We start from the raw sequence: 22,962 nt of genomic DNA, 5'->3' as shown, positions 1-22,962 counted from the left end.
GCATCTTGGTTGGTTCCAAAGTCTGCCTATTGAAAATAGCTTGGCAATGAATAAAGGTGTAAGGAAGGGATTTTGTATTGTATTTTTGTGTTCTTAGGATATATCCCTAGGAGTGTTATAGCTGGATCATATGGGAGCTCAATTTCCAGGTTTTAGATGAATTTCCATATCGTTTTTCATATAAAGGTTGGATGAGATGGCATTCCCCCCAGCAGTGAATAAAAGTTTCTTTCTCTCCACATTCCCTACAGGACTGCTTGTTCCCATTATTTGTGATGTGTGCCAATCTCATAGTTGTTTAGATTTGCATCTCTCTGATGATTAGTGATATGGAGCATTTTTTCATGTGCCTTTTGGTCATTTGTATTTCTTTTTTATCAAAGTGTCTGTTCATTTTTTCTTCCCATATTTTGATGGGGTTAGATTTTTTTCTATTAAAGTTCTGTCAATGCCTTGTATATTTTAGATATTAGCCCCTTATTTGATGGGTATTGAGTGAATAGTTTTTCCCAGTAAGTGGGTGACTCTTATATCCTGGGCAATGTTTCCTCTGAGGTGCAAAAGATTCTCAGCTTAATATATTCCAATCTGTTTATCTGCTTCCACTTGTTTGGTGTCTGCAATTTTCTCCTTGAAGATGACTTTGGTCTCAATGTCATGGAGTGTTTTACCTACATGTTCTATATAGCTTATGGTTTCAGGTCAGATATCAAGGTCTTTAATTCATTTGGATTTTATCTTTGTACATGATGTTATCTGGGGGTCTAAGTTCACTTTCTTCCAAGTGGCTAACTAGTTGTGCTAGTCCAAGTTGTTGAAGAGGCTTTCCTGTATCCATTTAGGATTTATTGCTCCTTTATAAAAATTAAGTGATTGTATGTCTGGGGAACAGTCTCTGAGTACTCAAGCCTACTCCACTGATCTGAGCATCTGTCTTTATTCTAATACCATGCTGTTTTAATAGTTATTGCTTTGTAATACAATTTAAAGTTTGGGAAAGTGATGCCTTCCATATTTCTTTTCCCAAGGAGTGCTTTAGCTCTTTGAGGGTATTTATTGTTTCAAATGAATATCAGAAGTGTTTGATACACTTCTTTGAAGAATGTTAGAGGAATCGCATTAAATCTGTACAACACTTTGGGGAGTATTGCCATTTTACTATTGTTAATCCTGCCAATCCATGAGCAGAGTATGTGTTTCCATTTTCTAGTGTAATCTCTTATTTCTTGAAGCAGTGTTTTATTTGTATAGGTCTTTGTATAGGTCCTTCACATCTTTAGTCAAGTGGACTCCAAGATGTTTTAGTTTGTGTGGCACTAATGTGAATGGGGTTGTTTTTTTAATGTTCATTTCTTCCCTATCATTATTGGTGTATAAAAAGGCCATTGATTTTTGTGTATTAATTTTGTAGCCTGCCACCTTGCTATATGAATCTATTGTTTCTAGAAGCTTTTTGGTAGAGTCTTTAGGTTTTCTAAGTAGAGTATCATGTCATCTGCAAACAGTGAGAGCTTGACTTTGACTTTTCTATTTGGATTCCCTTGATATCTTTCTCTTGCCTAATCGCTATTGAAAGTACTTCCAGTATGTCTTGTACCAGAATTCAGAGGAAAGGTTTTTAATTTCTCTCCATTAAAAATGATATTTGCAATTGGTTTGTGGTAGATGGCCTTTACTATATTGGTAAATGTTCCTTTCATTCCAATCTTGCTGAGTTATTTTTTTTTTATCAAGAATGAATGTTGGACCTTATTAAATGCTTTCTCTGCTTCTATTGATCTGATCATGCTATTTTCATTTTTCTTGTTGTTTATGTTGTGTATTATGTTGATAGATTTACGGATGTTTAACCATCCTTGCATTCCTAGGATGAAACCTACTTGATCGTAGTATATGATCTTTTTGATGAAGCATTAGATTCTATATGCCAGGATTTTGTTGAGGATCTTTGCATCTATATTTATCAGCGATATTGGTCTGTAATTTTCTTTTTTGGCAGCATCTCTTTCTGGTTTAGGTCTCAAGGTGATGTTGGCTTCATAGAAGCTATTTGGAAGTGTCCCCGTTTCTTTTTCTTTCTTTCTTTCTTTCTTTCTTTCTTTCTTTCTTTCTTTCTTTCTTTCTTTCTTTCTTTCTTTCTTTCTTTCTTTCTTTCTTTCTTTCTTTCTTTCTTTCTTTCTTTCCTTCCTTCCTTCCTTCCTTCCTTCCTTCCTTCCTTCCTTCCTTCCTTCCTTCCTTCCTTCCTTCCTTCCTTCCTTCCTTCCTTCCTTCCTTCCTTCCTTCCTTCCTTCCTTCTTTCTTTCTTTCTTTCTTTCTTTCTTTCTTTCTTTCTTTCTTTCTTTCTTTCTTTCTTTCTTTCTTTCTTTCTTTCTTTCTTTCTTTCTTTCTTCTTTCTTTCCTTTCTTTTTTATTTCATGAAAGAGTCTTGCCAGGATTGGTAGTTCCTTTTGAATGGTTTGAAAGAATTCATTAGTGAATCCATCTGGGCCTGGGCTTTTGTTTTTCGGCAAACATTTGATTATCGTTTTAATTTCCTATAGTGATGGGGAGTTTAGATATGCTACATCCTCCTTACTTAACCGTGGAAGGTTATAAGTGTCCTAGAATTTATCCATTTCTTCCAGGTTGTCATTTTTAGTGGCATAGAGTTTCTCAAAGTAGTCTCTGATGACCCTTTGAATCTCTGCAATATCAGTAGTGATCCCTCTTTCTATTTTTAATATGAGTTATCAAGTTTCTCTCTCTCTTTCTTTGTTAGTTTTGTCAATGGTCTATCAACCTTGTTTATTTTTTTTCAAAGAACCAACTTCTGCTTTTTTTGATCTTTGGGATTCTTTTTTGGGTTTCTACATTGTTGATTTCTGCTATCAGATGTTATATCATTCTGTCTTCTATTTTTGGTTTCTTTTGTTGAGCACGTTCCAATTCTATGAGCTGAGTCATTAACCTATTCAGGTATGCCCGTTCTTCCTTCATTATGGGTGCTTGCAAACCTATAAATTTTCCGCTCAGGACTGCTTTTGCTGTGTCACATAGGTTCTGATAGTTTGTGTCTTCATTGTCATTTGTTTCCAGGGACGTTTTGATTTTCTCTTTGATTTCATCTGAGACCCACTTGTTGTTCAGTAGCAGGCTGTTTAATTTCCAGGTGTTAAAGTTTTTCTTCTGTGTCCCTTTGTAGTTCACATCTAATTTCATAGCCTTGTGGTCAGCGAAGATAGCCTGCAAAATTTCTATCTATCTATCTATCTATCTATCTATCTATCTATCTATCTATCTATGTTTTATGTGCCAACATGTGGTTTACTCTGGAGAATGACCCATGTACATCGGAGAAGTATGTATATCCAGGTTTCTGGGGGTGGACTATCCTATATATATCTACTAAGCTTCTTTCTTCCATTTCTCTTTTCAGGACTTGTATATTTTTGTTGGGTTTCAGTCTGGTTGACCTATCAAGTGTTGATAGGGTGTGTTGAGGTCTCCCACAATTATTATGCTATTATTAATGTCCTCTTTTAGATTTGTCAACAGTTGTATTAAATATTTTGCTGGTTGCTCATTGGGTGCATGTATGATTAGGAGAGTCATTTCTTCCTGCTGTACATGTTCCTTGATTTGTACAAAATGGCCATCTTTGTCCCTTACAACTCTTCTGAGTATAAATTTGTGTCATCTGATATTAATATGGTCGCCCCTGCTTTTTTAAGGGTGTTATGTGCTTGGATATTTTTCCTCCAGCCTTTTATTTTGAGTCTATGTTTATTCTGACTCTTCAGGTGTGTTTCTTGCAGGCAGTAGAAAGTTGGGTTCAGTTTTTTGATCCATTTAGCCACTTTGTGTCTCTTAATTGGTGCATTTAGTCATTGACATTGAGGGAGATGATTGTCATTGGATTTAATGTCATCTTTGTGTATAAGTTTGGTGTGTCTGTTAGTCTGTCTTGCCTTAAATTAGACCTTTCAGTTTTTCCTTTAAGGCTGGTTTTGCATCTGTGAAGTTTCTGAGCTGTTGCTTATCTGTGAAGCTATATATCCTTCCTTAATGCCTGGACATGAGTCAGGCTCTGTGCAGTATTCTAGGTGAAACCTCCATTTCATTCAGTCTTGTCACAATATCCCACCACTGTCTTCTGGCCTTGAGAGTCTCTTGTCACATGTCTGCTGTAAATCTTATAGATTCTCCTTTAAATGTAATTTTCCTTTTTGATCTTGCTGCTTTTAGTATTTTATCTATATCTGTGGATTCATCATTGTTACTAGGATGTGTCTTTTGATGTTTTTCTTCAGGTCTCTTCTAGCTCATACTCTTCGGGCAAGCAGTATTTGATTGCATGCAGTCTTTAGCTCTTGGAGTTTCTCTGTGATGATGTCTTTGACTGTTGATTCTTTCTAGGGTCTCCTTCTTGTGCCTCTGGGACTCTAATGATTCTTATGTGGTTTCTGTTGAGTTTATCAAAGACTTCTATTTTCATCTATATTATCTAAAGGTAACCCAGCTGATGAAAAATTCCAGTTATACCAGTCTTTGGTTTAAGAACTCTGGATCATCTCAGAATAAGATGAGCAGCCTCTTCCACCCCATATCTACTACTGTTAAATCCCCAGCATTCACACCCACATCCCACAGCAGCCATCATGTAATCAATGACCCAGCTTCACATCTACACTAGTAATCTACACTAGAAGAGATGCAAGTTATTCCAATCCACTAACATTTATCAGCCCAGTTATGATAATCTTCTCCACAGATTTGGATTACAGAGTTGTATATACAGATCCACCTCCAAATTCCTCAATGTCCAGTAGAGGCCAACAAATTAGATGCAAATATAGCATAGAAGCCAACTAAGCTTAATAAACAAAAAACAGTATCACAGGAGGCTTAATTAGCAACAGTTTAGTAAACCCTCAAATAATGGTTTTAATAGCACAATTGTGAGATATAACAATTTTTGAAAATTTAATTGTGCTGCAGTAGGACATTTGCCTTGCATGTGGCTGACCAGGGATGAACCGTGATTCAATCCTGGCATCCCATATGCTCCCGTGAGTCTGCCAGGAATGATTTCTGAGCTTAGAGCAAGGAGTAACACCTGAACACCACTGCGTGTGATTCAACCCCCCAAAAAATATTATTTTGGGGGGGGCACACCCGGCGGTGCTCAGGGGTTACTCCTGGCTGTCTGCTCAGAAATTGCTCCTGGCAGGCACGAGGGACCATATGGGACACCGGGATTCGAACCAACCACCTATGGTTCTGGATCGGCTGCTTGCAAGGCAAACACTGCTGTACTATCTCTCCGGGCCCCCCAAAAATGTTATTAATCTTTAAAGAACAATACTATCATTCTTTTATTGCTATTTATTCATCTGTGACTAATGTTATTGATGTTTTTGCTACTTATTTAGTCTTTTGCCCCCTGCTTCAAGTAATTACTCTTGTGTGTTTCTATATGTCTATATGAGCAAAATTTCTGTTTTATCCTTTTACTTCCAGTTTTAATGTCCCATAAATGAAGATAAAGAGTGACTTTGAAGAATTGTAAGTAATGTTGTAGTAGAAAGAAAATACTTTATTTAAAGATTCCAAATTATATGCTGGTTTCTATGAGGAGTCAACATTATAGAGTGACTTTTTAATGGAGATAAAGTATTGGTTGTGATGATGAAACTTCTATTATATGAATAACAATGACTATTGTCAAATAATAAGAATATATTTTATGTAATAAACTTTACTTAAATATGTGTAAAGTAGTTAGCTGTATGTTATGAATATTTTAACACATTATCAAAAGGCCTAAATATAGTTTATTTTATTATTTGAAAAAATTCTGAATAACATAAGTATAAACATTTTTATAGTGTGTTTTGTTAGATGTACTTTCAGACACTTAGAGTGGCTTACAATTTTCTAGAAACATACCCAGTAAACAAAACAAATGATCAAAAATCTCTGAATCTTTTCGGTCTATTTGCAAACTTCATTAGCATTCTTTTCTTTCTTTTTGAGCAGACAGTCCAGTGTTTCATCTGAAGGCCAAAGTGAGAGTACATAGTTAAAGGTGCTTGATTTCAATGCTACCTACCTGAATTTTAATTCCAGCATTGCATACAAATTCTATAGCACTCTCAGAAGTGATTCCTAAGCCCAGAGACAGGGGTCATACTTGAAAACTTCAGGATTTAGTCACACACACAACACACACACAAAACTATAAACACAACCCAGATTCAAAAAAATTTTACATTTGTTTCTGAACTTTTCATTTGTGTCTCTATCTTAGTTTCATGGTTTTAACCATTACATTTTTCAGTAAATATTGATTGATTTCAGACCGCCAATTAAATATTAAATAATCAAATATATTTTTGTTTACTTGGACACTAATCATGATTATTATTTATAACATTTTATTAATGTAATTTAGGCCATGCTGGAAAGTAGTCTATGTACTTTTATTGTTAACATTATTAAATTAAACTGAATAAATTTTTTTTGGTTTTAAGGTCACATCCAGCAGCACTCAGGGGTTACTCCTGGCTCTGCACTCAGAAATCTTTGCTGTTAGGCACGGGGGACCATATGGGATGCCAGAATTCAAACCATAATCCATCCTGGATCAGCTGCATGCAAAGCAAACACCCTGCCACTGTACTATCTCTCTGCCCAAGATTAATAATATTTTCATAATATTCAGACAATAACAATGTCTCTGTGTCCATAGTAGTAACATAAAAAAAGACTCATTGTAAATAAAATGATTTCAAAATATGGTCATTACAGTAGTCAAATATGAAGCAGGAAAATATTTTTAAATGATTATTGATAGGGATATAGATCAAAGAGAGAAAACATGCCACTGGTATGTGTAAAACCTTGAATTTAGTTTCCAACTCTGCATGGTTCTGGAGTTGCACACCTCTGTCAATCCTGAAAACCATCATCACCAATGATCACATCAAGACCTCAGGGCTAAGTAACCCAGGGAACAGCTTCTGCTCCATCTAACAGTATCCAGGGTTTGGGCTTCTATTCTAGATAAATTAGCATATAAAAAGATGATTACTGTGTGGTTAAATAATTTATAATGATATTATTAATAAAAGATTATTGAGAAGAATGTATCCTGTCTAAAATTCTAAATTAATGTATCATATCTAAAATTCAAAAATCTAAAACAGTTAAACTAGTTTGTAATAGTCAAAGTTCATGCTAAATAATCAACATTTATATTGATAAGAATGTAAAATCAAGGTTAAAGGTATTTCATTGGTCTTTTACTTATTATGAAAATGATGCATGTAGAATGTACAGAAGAATGAAAAATACAGCATTCATGTACTGGAGAAATAGAAGAGCAGGAACTTGCAAGCATCTGAGCTGATTGCAAACAGTTGATCAATCCTTCACCCTGCAAATGATAACTTTATATAGCCAAAACTGATCCCTAAACAAAAAGCCAAATATAAGTATTTTTTAAATTAATTTATTTAAAGAAGCACTACATAGTTGACAAAACTGATAATAACACATTTTAGGAAGACCAAAAGCAACACTTAAAAAAAATAAAAAATTGAAAGAAAAACTAAAGAGATGGAACAGAAATGAAAGAATATTTTTTGAAAACCATTGACTCACAATAACTTCATTGAAGGTGTTAGAGTGGCAATTGTTCTTTGCATAGGCCCAGCAAAATATGGGTAAAATGGGGGGAAAAGCCTTGTCCTAAATACAGAGAGATTTATCCCTGAAGCTCTCTGGCATAAAACCAACTCTGGGCTCCAGGCATACTAGGTTGTCCAACCCCTGGTTCATTCTTTGTGGTCACGGGGAAATTTCCCCCCCCCCCACATTAGCTATTGTTTTTATCCGGTTTCTATTGTTGGAGATTCTGGTTTCTGTGCCAGAAGGGTTCTGTGTTTCATTGAAGTCAGGATGCGGAGCATCCTCCAGTCTCACCTCACCATCAGATGCGGAGCATCCTGCCCTGCAAGCAAGTTGCTGCTGTCACTGAGTCATCTGGGTGTCAAGTGAACATTCCTTGGAATAAAGTCAATGCCAGGGTAGCGACAGGGTCTCCCCTGGTAGATATTTGCCTCCTGGTGATATAGACAATTGTGGTTGTTTCCATAGATGGTCAATAGTTCAGGTTTGTATGGGCATTGCCCATTTTTCTGAGGCCGGAACCAAGTCATTTTGCCAGTGTTCAGGGTATAAGGCCTAAGTGCATTACAAAATTTGTGTTCCTATCTCTATTAGATAATATCTTGTTTGCATATGTAGTATTTTCTTATTTTAATGTACCTATGCAAAAGAGAAACAGTGTCGCAATGTATTATTGGTGCCTCTGGAGAGCGAAGGGAATAAGTCCAATAATCCCCTTTACCTTGGTTTTAACATGAATTCTAAAGCTAAAGACTCTTCTACCATAATTACTTGTTGAACAGATCACAAAGAAAGAAAAACAAACAACCATAAAACAGTGGACACAATTGTCACTGTTTAAGGGAATATTCAATAATATTTATAGCAGTTAAAAGAATAGATCTAAGATATTCAAAGAAGATATGCATATAGTCAGGAGGAGGGTGCTAAATCCTAGATGCCACTTTGGTCTGTGATGTGGCCTTCTGGAGTTTGCAAAATGACTCCCCGCCAAAAATAAGTCTTTAGGCATGTCAGGTGTGCCTTACCAACATCCCTAACAATAGCAAAAGTTTTAATTTTTAAGCATTAATTTTATAGTTATATGAACAGTCAATAAAAATTCTATAAGTTGGAGTTTTGATCAAGAAAAAAAATAAACAAGATACCTAAGGGAGAGAGAGAGAGAGAGAGAGAGAGAGAGAGAGAGAGAGAGAGAGAGAGAGAGAGAGAGAGAGAGAGAGAGAGAAGAAAAATGTCTACCATATGGGCATCTGGACAGGCTTTGGGGTGGATGGGGATGCACAGATGGAAAGATAACTGGGGAAAATGTTGATTGGAATACTGATAAAGTAATGAGTTTTGTAATATTATAAGATCAAAACTTAACTATAACCAATTATGAACAAAAATGACCTCTAATTTAAAATTATTGTGGGAAATATAATCTTAATTATGCCAATAGAAATAATGATATTGGAAACTGTAAATTCTTTTTCAGAACTGACCAAACAGAGAACTTGTGGAATCTCTTTTTATATTAAATGACTATTAGACACATTAGCAAATGCTAATGTAACTTTGCTAATGTCATTATAATTACATTAGGCAAAAGTTATTAGCATAACTAAAATATATATGAGCTTCAAATCAATATGGATTTATGTGCTTTAACTGACATTAAGTTAACTATAAACTTGAATTACAAGTTATTTGGTATGAATTATTATTAATATTAATCATGTTAGTGATAGGTTATAAAAACTAATGTAAAGGGGCCAGAGAGATAGCATAGAGGTAGGGCATTTGCCTGCATGCTGCTAATCCCTGGTATCCCATATGGACCACTGAACATGCCAGGGGTGATATCTGAAGCTAGAGTACCTCAGGGTGTGACCCAAAAACTAAAAAATAATTTTTAACTAAGTCTTTTATGGTTCCACACAAACTTTATAATTTATTTTGTTGAAGAAAAAACATAAGCAGAAGACTCCAAGACTTAGACATCAAAGAAGTCTTCAATACTAAGATGCCAATGGCAAGGTCAATAGAATAAAATACAAATAAATGGGACTATATCAAAATAAAAAGTTTCTGTATGGGAAAGGAAACACAGGATAAAATCTAAAAAGAGATAACTGAATGGGAGAAAAATTATATACTCAATGCATCAGATAAAGGTTTGCTATCTAGAGTATACAAATTACAAAGGTTAACCAAACAAAACCTAATATCCCCATCAAAAAATGGTGACAGGAAATGAACAGATACTTCTCTGAGGAAGACCAACATATGGCCAAGAGGCACATGAAAAAATGCTCACCATCAATTATCATTAGGTAAATCCAAATGAAGACAATGAGATATAATCTTACACCAGTTGAGGATAGCACATATAAAACTATTAGGAAAAATTTGTGTTGTGGGATGTGGTAAATAAGGAACTCTCATCCACTTCTGATGGGAGTGCTATCTGTTCCCATCCCTATGGAAAACATACTGTATATGTATGTACATAGCTCTAAGGAATGAAGTAATCATACAATCTGCTGCAACACGGATGGAACTGGGTGGTTTTATGTTAAATTAAGTAATCCAGAAGAGGGCCGGGCGGTGGCGCTGGAGGTAAGGTGCCTGCGCTAGCCTAGGACGGACCACGGTTCGATCCCCCGGCGTCCCATATGGTCCCCCAAGAAGCCAGGAGCAACTTCTGAGCGCATAGCCAGGAGTAACCCCTGAGCATCACAGGGTGTGGCCTAAAAAAAACCAAAAAAAAAAAAAAAAAAAAAAAAAGTAATCCAGAAGAAGATGGATATAAACAAGATGATATCACTAATATGTAGTATTTAGAATAACTGCATGAAGAAATGCCATGATTTAAATGGGAATTGTTTCCAATTCTTGGCCCCAGGGTAGAGTGAGGATAAAGAAAGAAATTGAGTGAAAGGGGAAAAACATGAATATGAAAGTATTTGGAACAGCGGCCAAGAGGTCCCAAGTGCATTGGAGGTGTTAAAAAACAAAAATAAAATAAAATGAAGGACAGAACTAGATACCCAAGCCAAAATCAACAATAATAAAATAATGAGACTTAGGAGCTGGAGTAGGTAGATAGGGCATTTGCCATGCATGCACCTGACCCAGGAAAGACCTGGATTTGATCCCTTGTGTCTCATATGGTGCCCCAAGCCAGAGGAGCAATTTCTGAGCACAAAGCTAGGAGCAATGACACCTTTAGTGGCATTGGTGTGCTCAAAAACAAACAAACAAACAAACAAACAAAATTCATGAGATCTAAACGTTAACCATCCAAACTTTACTTGCCTGTTATGCTGGCAGGTTGAAGGGGCACGGGATGCACCCTAGGAACATTGTTGGAGGAAGATCTACACTGGTGATGGCATTGGCCCTGAAATATTATATGTCTGTAACCCAACTATGAAAACTTTATAAATCACAATGGTTTCAATAAACTATTATTTTAAAAAAGAAAGAGGAAAAAAAAACACCAAAAGAAAACCAGTGCTGGAATGTAGGTGGAGAGAAAGAGAGTCTCATTTATTGCTGAAAATGTAGACTGGTTCAGACATTTTTGGAAAATTATATGGACATCACTTAAAACTAGAAATTGAGCTTTCATATGTCTCAGCAATATCACTCCTTAGAAGAAACCCTAGGTGTCCAAAAACACAATAAAAAAGGCATCTGCACTTCTTTGTTATCATAGCACTGTTTTCAATAGCCGGAACCCAGGAAAAATCCAAGTGCCTAAGAACATATGAGTCAATAAAGAATCCCTGGTACATGTCTAAAATGAAGTACTATACAGCCATTAAGGAAAAATAAATAATCAAATTTGCTTATACATAGATAAGCATGGAGAGTGTCATGCTTAGTGAAATGAATCAAATTGAGAAGGATGGACAGAGAATGATTGTATTCATTTTTGAAATATAAGAAAATTATATGAGACTTATACCAAGATACAAAGAGTGCTAGGAGAATTGGTCTATGGTAGGATGCTTGCCACAAAACAGGAGGCTAAATAGGACAGAGAATAGACTACTGTGACAAACAATAGAAATGATCATTCTGGACAAGAACTGTGTGTGTGTAATGTTATATTCATGATACCCTCTCAATAACAGTATTACAAACTACAATACTAAATGTCTAAAGCATACAATGGGTGATAGAATGAGAGAAAAAGAGAGAGGAAAATTGTCTTTCTTAAAAGCAGACTAGAATACTTACCTGGCAGGGGGATTATCATAATCACGAAGGTGGTTTCCCCAGGGCGAGGCTCACCCATTGCACTCCGGGTGTGCTAACCCCTGCGATTTCCCCAGATGTGGGAAACTCGACTGCATAATTTGTGGTAGTGGGGAACTGCGTTCGCGCTCTTCCCTGAAAAAAAAAAAAAGCAGACTAGAGAGAATTTGGGATATTGATGACAGGAAATGGACAATAGTGATGGTATGGATGTTGGAGCATTGTATAAAACTCACCCATCAACATCTTTTTAATTATCTCATTGTGGTTCACTTTTTTTTAATATTATGATTACAGGAAATAATTCTACAGCTGTCTAAATCTATCTAGAGCTAGAATGCATGTTCGAGGTTCCAAGTTCAACCACTGGCTTTAAAAGTCCCACCACCACTATTGACCTCCCTCTAACACACACACACACACACACACACACACACACACACACACACGGTTCTGAGTGGTCTAGGTAGCCTGCATCACAGAGATTGGACATGAAACTCAGATCTCGCTGGTTGAGTTTTACCTATTGGCAGAACTGGCCCCTTGGAACCCTTTCAAAAGAAAAAACAAAGTTTTATTTCAAAATTATATTTTATAAAAATTGAACATATAACAGGGCATTTGCAAGTGACCTGGTTTGATCCCATGCATCCCATATGGTCCCTGAACCTTTCAGTAATCTGTTTTGTAGATTCCTTAAGTAAAATTAAATATATCCTAGAATATATTTGATTTATTGGAAACATATTAAGTCTCGTATTCACATCCAGTAACTGCAGACAAAAAATAGACAAGTTTTTAATTTGGCAACACAGTGTTCGTGTTAGAGAAGCTAGAAATGGCAGATATGTAGACTGCTCCAATGGAAAGAGACAGAAAAAACTGAAAAGAAGGAGAGGCAAGAAAGTGAGTTAAAGGCTCCTGGTGCACCCTCCAATACCCAGAGAGACAGAGACTGCCAATCAGTGATGCAAGTACCATCAGAATTTTATTTTTACCTGGGCGCCCAGGGATCTGACAGTCTCCTGAATAAAGTAGGCTGATCTGCAGGCCCCAAACTGGGAAAGCACAAGGTTTATAAAGGGTTCCCCAGGCTTCACAATGCAAGTATCTCATTAATGCACATAGATATATTAGTTCAAAATTAACAAATAGCAAAGAGAACTCGTCAGAGGACAAAGGCACGCACACAACCTTGTGACAATCAAGAGTCCTTGCTGTCAGCAATTCTTCCTATGTGTGGGGTCTGATAATATCCTTTTACAGTGGGATGCACTGCTCTCTAACAACAGCTTCATTGTTCAGAACTGAAAACCCTTCTTTGGGTGCTAGTCTCTGGGTTGATTAAGATTAGCCATGAATATTAGCCTGTTTTTTTCTCCATCTTTTCCTTCACAGATGCCAAGTACATCAATGCCACAACTAAATCTTCAAAATGATATATATAAATAGTCCTCACTATATATATAGTGAGGACTATTTATATATATAGTATATATAAATATATATATATAATATATTATATATATATAGTCTTCCCAAACATGAGGATTGTTGATATTCAGAAATGCTTGAGACTATCTCACCAAACCAAAGTTAGTTAACTTAAACAAGCCTTGCTATAAATTTCTTTTCCTAATTTATATATATTTTCTCCCACCTACAATAAGCTGCATTTTATTTTTTAATGTATATATGCATTCCTTTTAAGAGATGTTAGAAAAAATATTCCTTTTAAAATTACAATTGTGGAATGAGGCATGTTTCTTGATTTTTTTTTTTTAGGGATAATTTTATTTCTCTTTCATGGAAGCTGCTAGCAGTGAAAGCAGATTCTATTGACCTAATGCAGTAAATGTCAACCCCATATAAAAAGACAAATACATTTAAAAGAGCACATCTTTTCAGTGAGTTATTAGTTTTATGCCTTTGGGTTTTATCTTTGAAGATTTTTGTCTCTTACTCCAAAAAAAAAGTGAAATAAGAAACCAACATTACAGTAGGTAAAATGCTTGTTTTGCACATCCAACTCACAAGTTTGATGCTGGCACCCCACATTGTTGTCTAAGTATAGGTCTAAACCCAATCCCCCATTCCAGAAAAATCAAAGAAAACATTAATTTTCCTTTTGGAAAATTACAAAAACAATAGGAATTTTAAGAACTATTAGATTATTTTGAGTGTCAGTCAGGTCTACTCGTGGTTCTGTATTCCAAGGTCACTGCTGGTGGTTCTTAGGAAGCCACATTTGGTGCTAGGGATCAAACTGAAGTTGATAGGATGTGAGACAAGTGTCTTAACTCTATGCTATTTCTATGGCCCAGTACTTTACAGTGCTGTTCCTGAGAGGGTTACATGCAAACAACTGTTTCAGGCAGGTAGATAGGAAGGCCCTGGAAATTTGTGAGTGGGAAGAAAAAGCTTCTGAAGCTTGATTAGTTTGAAGACAAGGAGGCCTTTCACACAAAGGACCTTTCAAAGGAGCCCAGAAAGCCATTGAAATGCATAATTCCAGACTTCCTGAGAAAATAAGTCACCCCCTGGGAGGCTAGTATAGCACAGCACTGCAACAAGAGCTATGTGAAAAATATAAAAAGCTGCAGATTTTCCTTTTCTTTTTAATTACTTTAAGTACTATGGTTACAAAACTGTTCATTGTTGGGTTTGAGTCATAGAATGTACACAATCCTTTATCAGTACACCCTTCAACTGTCTCCCATTTCCCTCCCACCATCTACTTCCACTCCACTCCTGTCTCTGGGACAGGCAATTTGCTTTTCTCTGTGTGTCCCTGTCTCTCCCTTTCCTTTTTGACACTGTGATTTGCGCTATTTTAATGGTCTATAATGTAAATAAATGAATAAATAAATGTAAAGGTATGTTATTTCATATCTTGCATGTCTTCCTTCTTTTTCAGCACTGCATTTTTATGGAGTGATTGGTTTCAACTATCATTATCATAGTAGAGCCTTCTCTATTCTAAGGCTACTCACCATTCTTTCTTGCAAGAAAGAATGACCCTTCTTTCTATTGTCTTGGGTTGTTATTACCATAGTGTCTCTTGTTTTTTTTATCCCACAAATGAGTGAAATTATTCTGTGTATTCCTTTTCCTATGTCTCAGTTTACTCAATCTTAGGTCCATCCATGTATGAGCAAATTTCATGTCTTCATTTTTTATAACTGCTACATAGTATTCCATTTTGTAGGTATACCATGATTTCTTTAGCCACTCATCTGTTTTTAGGCACCTGGGTTGTTTCTAGATTCTGGCTATTGTAAATAGTGCTACAGTGAATATAGGAGTGCAGAGGAAATTTTGTTATTGTGTTCTTGTGTTGTAGAGGCTTTTTAAAAATTATTCTGACACTGTAGTAACTACTGTAGTTTTTCATCAGCCCTTAAGGTGTAAGTGGTGGGTGAGAAACAGTTGCTACATGGCCACATTAGTAGCTTGACACAAGGTCAAGAATGTCCCTTGGGGTGGGGGAGGAAGTCTTGGCCACACAGGAGATAGGTAGGAGGAAAGAAAATCATATACCCTAGGTTTATCTGTACGGGAGAATTTGAAGTTGGGTGAAGCTGACAGGATTCCTATTAGCTGAGTGTAAGTACGTGATCACTATTGTGATTACCATTGATGTAATTATTAATAGTGGTGATGGTGGTGCCCCTGGAAGTATATTTTTAAAGACAGCTTGTAGATAGGTAGATGTTACAATGAAAATAATTGATTTTTGGTTTCTTGGGTATAACCAGTAAGAAAATGTGGTAACCACCAGATGTCTTCAGGGTTACAGATTTTTATTTACAGTTCTCAAGAGTTCAACAGCAATCTCAACATCTAGAATGGCAACAACAAGCAGTTGTTTTCCAGCATGATAGGACTTGTGTTCATATACTTTAAATATTGTAGCAAGAATATAGGAAGGTAGAGAAGGCCCCCAGCCTCATGGCAATTAAGTCCTGAGATGTAGTAAAACCAAAAGACTGGATTTAAAGAAATTACTTTGTCACTTAGGAGTCTCACCTGGTACCACTGCAGGCCCAACTGAAAACCCTACATTTTAAAACTTTAATCAATAGAATTGATTTTAAATGACAATCAGGTCATCCAATAATTACCTGCATAAGAACCAATGAGAGTACCTGCATAATAATTGATCAAATCAATTCTACAAAAACTATTTAGATAATATCTATAAAGGAACTTGCATACCTCACTTTCAGCTAAACATTGTCCCTCAACAGTGGGTGCCATAAATGTTTTAATGGCTAAAGGGCAAAGTTTGTCTTCTGACACTACTTTGTGCTCATAAGTGGGTATTGATTTCTCTCAGAGTGTTAAGAAATTAGGGTATTTCCCCTTATTCTCTTTCAAGGGTGCTATGAAATTGTTAGTGTGTCCATTTTCTGACATATTGGTCAAGTACACTAATTAGAAAAAAGAATTCTAAAGAGTCATTGACTTTAGGGAAGATTAAATCAAATATTAATATATCCCAATTGCTGCATTATAATAGTACTCCCTTGAAAGCAGGGATGTGGTTGAGACTAACAAGAGATGAGGTCATGGTATATATGCTTAGCTGAAAGCTTTAATGGGGCCTTTTCCTTATGCCAGCATTGTAATCAAAGTTATGATAGACTATCAAAACCACCTTCTATATTTTTTCTGTCTCATGTCCCATCTTTATAACATTCTCCATATATCTAGGGTAATCTGTGTTGTATACTTTTCACTAAAATTTAGTTCAAGTTTTGGAGTATCATAATTCAAGGTGGCATGTTTTCTGAACATCCCTTTGAATATTTCTTAAAAGGATATAGGATTGTTATTTTGTTCCTGGCCCATATTGGCCAGTCTAGCATAACTAAGGCTTTTTCTCTGCTTTCCACTAGTCCCCCCAAAAAACAAAACAAAAACTGACAAAAGCCCAGCATCCCTTGGATAGTTATTTGGAAAAACTATTCAGACCTATTGAACATATATTCTTTTAATGTTACAGAACTCAAAGCCATTTGCATTTTTCTAGAATAAGTGCTTTTCATTGATATTAAGGTCTAATTCCAAATGAGCATTAATTCTTTCTAAATATAGTCAAAATCCTGTGCTAGGTCCTGGAAGTGAGTAACATATTTATCAGGATCAATTCCGGTTTTTATATTGTCTATATTGTCAAGGGAAATGTTTTTTGTTTCTATTGTTTGTTTGTTCTTGTCTCAAGCCCAGCTGTCCTCAGAAATTACTCTTTGTTGTGCTTTGGGGACCTTGCAGAGGATAAAACCTGGACCAGTCATGTGCAAGGTAAATGCTGTACTGTTTCTCTGGTCCCTCCTCAAGAATAAAGATGCAGATTCTAGATCTTGCATGCACTCAGTGACATCCCTCCAGAAAGGAGTCCTTGGTCCTATCTTTTTCTGTTTTCTAGGTACCTGTGTATACAGATATAAAAGAGATAAAGGCGAGCTATAGATATTTTTAGAGGAGTGTATCTTTAAGATATTTTTGTCTAGTTCTGGTTTTAGAAACTTACCGTATTTGCTGGCATATAAAACGACTGGGCGTATAAGACGACCCCCTAATTTTGCAGTGAAAACATAGGTTTAGGCCTATATTCGCTGTATCAGACAGAATGCTCCTGTGCTGCAACTATATCTTCCACAGTGAGCCAATCACAACAAGCAAAGATTCAAAGGTTCTACTGTCATAGACTTCCTCTCTGACTCTGGCCAATCTGAGCAGGCTTTTGACAGTGTAGATTTGGGTCCAGAACATTGTCTAATATGCATGCATCAAAAGCCTGCTTGGGTTGGCTGAGTCAGAGAGGCGGTCCGAGCAGCCTTGCAGAGATTGGTGCAGGATCGAGTTGGAAAATTCGTTTTGTGGCAATATTCAGACAATTTTTGTTTAGTGGCATATTGAAACATTTTTCGGGATATACTCGGCATATAAGATGACCCCCAATTTTCGGTTGACTTTTTTTTGTTTCAAAAGTCGTCTTATACGCCGGAAAATATGGTATAAGGGAAACTGTTTCTGCCTAATAATTAGAGAAAAAATAAGGTTTTTCTCATAGATGATAAAACAGTAGTTCTTGGTATATTTCATGTTCCTGCCTCGAATTCTGAAAATTTGATATAACTCCCTTGTATCTTGATTCTAGCTTACTTGTGTTTTGGCATATCCCAAATAGGGTGACTCACACCTTGATTAAAAAATATAAGATGCTTTTCTTACTAAAAAATTGCAAATTAAAGTTTTTTCAGTTTTTCACTAAGAATTTTCAAGATTTGCCAACCATTTGTGGTTCTCCATCTGAAACATACAAGCCAAAAAAATATTTGGTTGTTAGTGCTCTGCTACTAATAAGAACAATATGTGTTGTTATCAAGAGGATGGGACTCCGCATTCCTAGATCCCAAATGTCAGAAAGCCAATTCTGAGGTGACAAAAATCCATTTTCCCCTGACAAAAGTTTTCTGTCTCTAGAAAAGCATAAACATTTAATCATGCCAAGAAACTCTCTCCCTTGGGTAAAAGCTCACCAGTACAGTGTAATCTGCCTCAAAAAAAAAAAATCTTTCTAGGCAAGGTAACCTGTCACTGTCTTTGACAACAAAATAAACTCTCTAACACCATGCACAAAGGTAAAATCCAAATGGATTAAAGACCTGAATAATAGACCCCAAACCATAAGATATATAGAACAACATGTAGGTAAAACACTCCATGACATTGAGTGTCAGATAGGCTTCTTAAGGTGAAAATAGCACTCTCCAAACAGGTGGAAGCAGAGATAAACAGATGGGACTACATTAAACTGAGAAGCATCTGCACCCCAAAGGAAGTAGTGCCTAGGATACAAAAGACACCCACAGAATTCATCCAATACCCACCAGATAAGGAGCTAATCTAAGGTACTGACAGAACTAGTAAGAAGTCGGTAGAGGAAGAGATACAAAATAATTCCTTTTTATTTATTTTTTATTTCACAAATAAGAGCAAAATGAAGAGATAAGTTTTGCAAATGAAGCTCAACCATGAAGAACTTTGTATGTCTTGATGATTCAATTAAAAATTATTTAAATAAAGAATGATCACCCGCATGTGAGACGTAAAGAGACATAATAAGGGAAGAACAAATAACAAAACAAGCTGAAGTAGAGGATATTTTAGATAGCTAAAATTTCCCTGGGACACTAATGGAGGGAAGTAGGCACTCTGGTTGTGGCTGTGGCATTGAAATTATATATATAATTTATATATTTATATAAATATAAATTTATATGTTATTTATAAATTATATAAATATAATTTATATATATGTGTGTATCTGTGTATCTATGTGTCTGTGTGTGAAATAACAGTATTGTAAATCACAGTGTCTCATTAAAAATAAGAGTAAAAAAAATAACAGACATAATATCAGAATTCCCAGGTGAATTGTTATTAACTGAGACCAACTTCACTAGGGGTGCATCATAGGCAGGAAATAAGAAAATATGTCTTTGGTCTTTTTTGGGGGGGAGATGGAGGGGGTGAAAGTCACAATCAGCAATGTTTACATACTACTCTAGTTTCTGTGCTCAGGGATTACACCTAGCATTTTTGGGAGACTATATGTTGTGTTGGAGATGAAAGCCAGGTCAACCACATGCAAAGAAAGCACCCAACCTACTTGCTGTACTATCACTCCATTTCAAATAGTGAGACCAAAGAAGTATTATTTTGGGGCTTGTATCCCAGGCTTGGAGCCTGTTCAGGCCCATGGAACACAGAAAAAGTCTGTACATGAGATCCATAGAATAAATCTCTTCACTTAATGACCATCAGCCAGAGCAAGCATGAAACATTTTATTACCACAATCTTTTTAGGCTTAGCAACTACCACTGACATACAAGCTAGATTAGTTTAATTCAAATCTATTGTTAATATTTCTTTCAGTCATAAGATAAGTGGAGAAAAATCTTCCCAGCTTTTGGCTAGGTCTCCCAAGATCTTTTTCTGGTATTACACTTGAGAACGCTTGGGTTTATTTTCTTCTCTCTCTTTTTTTTCCCAATTTTTTTTAAATCTTTATTTCAGCACCTTGATTACAAACATAATTGTAGTTGGGTTTCAGTCATATAAGAACACCCCTGTAACTCCACCCTGGATTTAGGTGTATCTACCTGAGACCCACCCATTTCTGGGACAGGTCTTGAGAAGCGGAAATTACATTATCTTTACCTGCTAGAACCCTCCCATTTCCTGGGAGGGGTCTTGGAAAGGGTAGATGAGGCTTTGATCAGAGAGGATTAGACCTATTGCCCCTTTTGCCAGCATGGAGAGGTCTGAGGAAAAGACAATGGCCGAACAAGTTAAGATGCAGGGCAAGCTAAGGATAGCATGCATAAATGGTTGAGATTGACCACACGTGTGGTGGATAGGGTATGAATAAAACTGATACTTCCTGATGCCTGTCTCTGGATGAGTCTGATTCCACCATTCACCTAAACCTGGGACCCGCCAGCTGAATGGGAGTTGTGGAGCCACATGGCCTGGGATGGCAGAGAAAGGTCCCTCATTCCTCCTATCACTATTCAACTCCATCATTAATTATTTAATTCTACACACACCCCTTCGCCAGTGCAACATTCCCATCATCAATATCCCCAATCTCCCTCCTTCCCCCACTGCCTGTATTCAAGACAGGCATTCTACTTCTCTCACTCATTAACATTGTCACCATAGTTATCAGTGTAGAAATTTGTCTAACTGCACTCATCACTATTTGTGGTGAGCTTCATATAGTGAGCCAGTTTTTCCAGCCCTCGTCTCTATTGTCACTGGGCTTTATTATAATAATGTCTTTTATTTTTCTTAAAACCCATAGATTAATGAGACTATTCTGTGTTTATATCTCTCCCTCTGACTTATTTTACTCAGCACAATAGATTCCATGTATATCCATATATAGGAAAATTTATATCTTCATCTCTCCTGATAGATGTATAATATTCCATTGTGTATTATACTGTGTCTATATCTCTCCCTCTGACTTATTTTACTCAGCACAATAGATTCCATGTATATCCATATATAGGAAAATTTATATCTTCATCTCTCCTGATAGATGTATAATATTCCATTGTGTATTATACTGTGTCTATATCTCTCCCTCTGACTTATTTTACTCAGCACAATAGATTCCATGTATATCCATATATAGGAAAATTCATATCTTCATCTCTCCTGATAGATGTATAATATTCCATTGTGTATATGTACCACAATTTCTTTAGCCATTCATCTGTTAAAGGGCATCTTGGTTGTTTCCAGAGTCTGCCTATTGTAAATAATGCTGCAATGAATGTAGGTGTGAGGAAGGAATTTTTGAATTGTATTTTTGTGTTCCTAGGGTATATATCTCAAGGAGTGGTATAGCTAGATCATGTGGGAGCTCAATTTCCAGTTTTTTGAGGAATGTCTATATTGTTTTCCACAAAGGCTGGACTAGATAGCATTCCCATCAGCAGTGAGAGTTCCTTTCTCTCCCTATCTGGCCAGCACTGATTGTTCTTGTTTTTTTGTGATGTGTGCCGATCTCTGTGGCAATGGATGGTACTTCATAATTGTTTTGATTTGCATCTCCCTGATGATTAGTGATGTGAAGAATTTATTCATATGCCTTTTGGCCATTTGTATTTCTTCTTCCAAGAATTATCAGTTCAATTCTTCTTCCCATTTTTTTTTCCTGAGGTTAGATTCTTTTTCTTTCTCAGTATGAGATCCTATCATGGGAAAGTGCATAATTTTATCTTTGCTTTTAACTTATTTGTATTCATTGTGTGTATATGTGTGTATGTATTTACATATATATATGTATATATAAACCACAGTTTCTTTCCATGGGACCCCAATATAGTTTCCTGGACATGCAAGGAGTGATCCTGAGTATAGAGCCAGGAGTAAGCACTAAGCACCCATGGATGTGTCTCCCAAAACCAAACAAATTAGTATTGTAGGCGCCTTGGGGTAGATGTTAAGAAACATTATCACTGGGTAGTAAGTATGGATGCTCACTGCTAGTTTTTTTTTGGGAAATGTTTTGTTTTCAAAGAGTTTACGACAGCCAATATCCTCACCAATATTGGGTGCTGTTTCCTTTTCCCCACTTTGCAGCAGTATTAGTTGTTTTTTTTTTTCTTTTTCTTTATGTGTACCTACTTCACTGGTGTGAAGTGATATATCATTGCTAACTTAATTGCCTTTCCCTGATGATAAATGATGCGGAGCATATTTTTGTCCTGATTCAAGGGCCTCACTTATTTATATCAAGTGTAACACTGATAGCAGATCATAGTTGAGCATTAAACTAAAAATTTTTTCACATACCTATCAACCACCTGCATTTCTTCTTTCTTCTTCTTCTTCTCCTCCTCCTCCTCCTCATCCTCCTTTTTCTTATTATTTTCTTCTTTTTATTTTTTAATCATTATTATTTTCTAGTCTTCCTCTTCTTCCTCCTCTTCCTTGCCATCCTCCTCCTTTGTCATTTTGTGGGTAGGTCACACTCTGCAGTGCACAGTGTTTACTTCTAGCTCTGAGCTCAGGGGTCATTTATGGGATGTTGAAGATAAAACCCAGATTAGCATACTTACCTGGCAGGGGAGATACCATGATCACGAAGGTGGTTTTCCCAGGGTGAGGCTTATCCATTGCACTCCGGATGTGCTGACCCCTGTGATTTCCCCCAAATGTGGGAAACTTGACTGCATAATTTGTGGTAGTGGGGGACTGCATTCGTACTCTCCCCTTAAAAAAAATGGATTGGCAACATCCTTATCTGTTACTATCGCTCTGGCTTCATTTCTTTAAGTAATTTTTTTGTTTTATATTTAAACATCATTATTACAAGGTTGTTTATTTTACAGAAAAAGTTGTTTATGATTAACACTCATAAAATGTATAATAAGCTTCACCAATGCACATTCCCAACCACCAATGTTAACGATTTTTCTCTCACCCTCCCTGATACACTTTTCCCTTCCTCA

The 22,962-nt window shown here is 36.3% G+C and overlaps 2 non-coding genes across 2 annotated transcripts; both read left to right on the top strand.

Annotated features, from left to right (window-relative positions):
* Positions 1-11,896: 11,896 nt before the first annotated feature.
* Positions 11,897-12,060, top strand: LOC126032979 (U1 spliceosomal RNA). Its single transcript, XR_007504137.1, has one exon. It is a non-coding gene; the product is annotated as a U1 spliceosomal RNA (small nuclear RNA).
* Positions 12,061-22,561: 10,501 nt separating this feature from the next.
* Positions 22,562-22,726, top strand: LOC126032991 (U1 spliceosomal RNA). Its single transcript, XR_007504149.1, has one exon. It is a non-coding gene; the product is annotated as a U1 spliceosomal RNA (small nuclear RNA).
* The last annotated feature ends 236 nt before the right edge of the window (positions 22,727-22,962 follow it).

Source organism: Suncus etruscus, chromosome 16, assembly GCF_024139225.1.
Source record: "Suncus etruscus isolate mSunEtr1 chromosome 16, mSunEtr1.pri.cur, whole genome shotgun sequence".
Classification (NCBI taxonomy): domain Eukaryota; kingdom Metazoa; phylum Chordata; class Mammalia; order Eulipotyphla; family Soricidae; genus Suncus; species Suncus etruscus.
The sequence above is the reverse complement of the archived record's forward strand: the minus strand, read 5'-3'. Positions and strand labels throughout refer to the sequence as shown.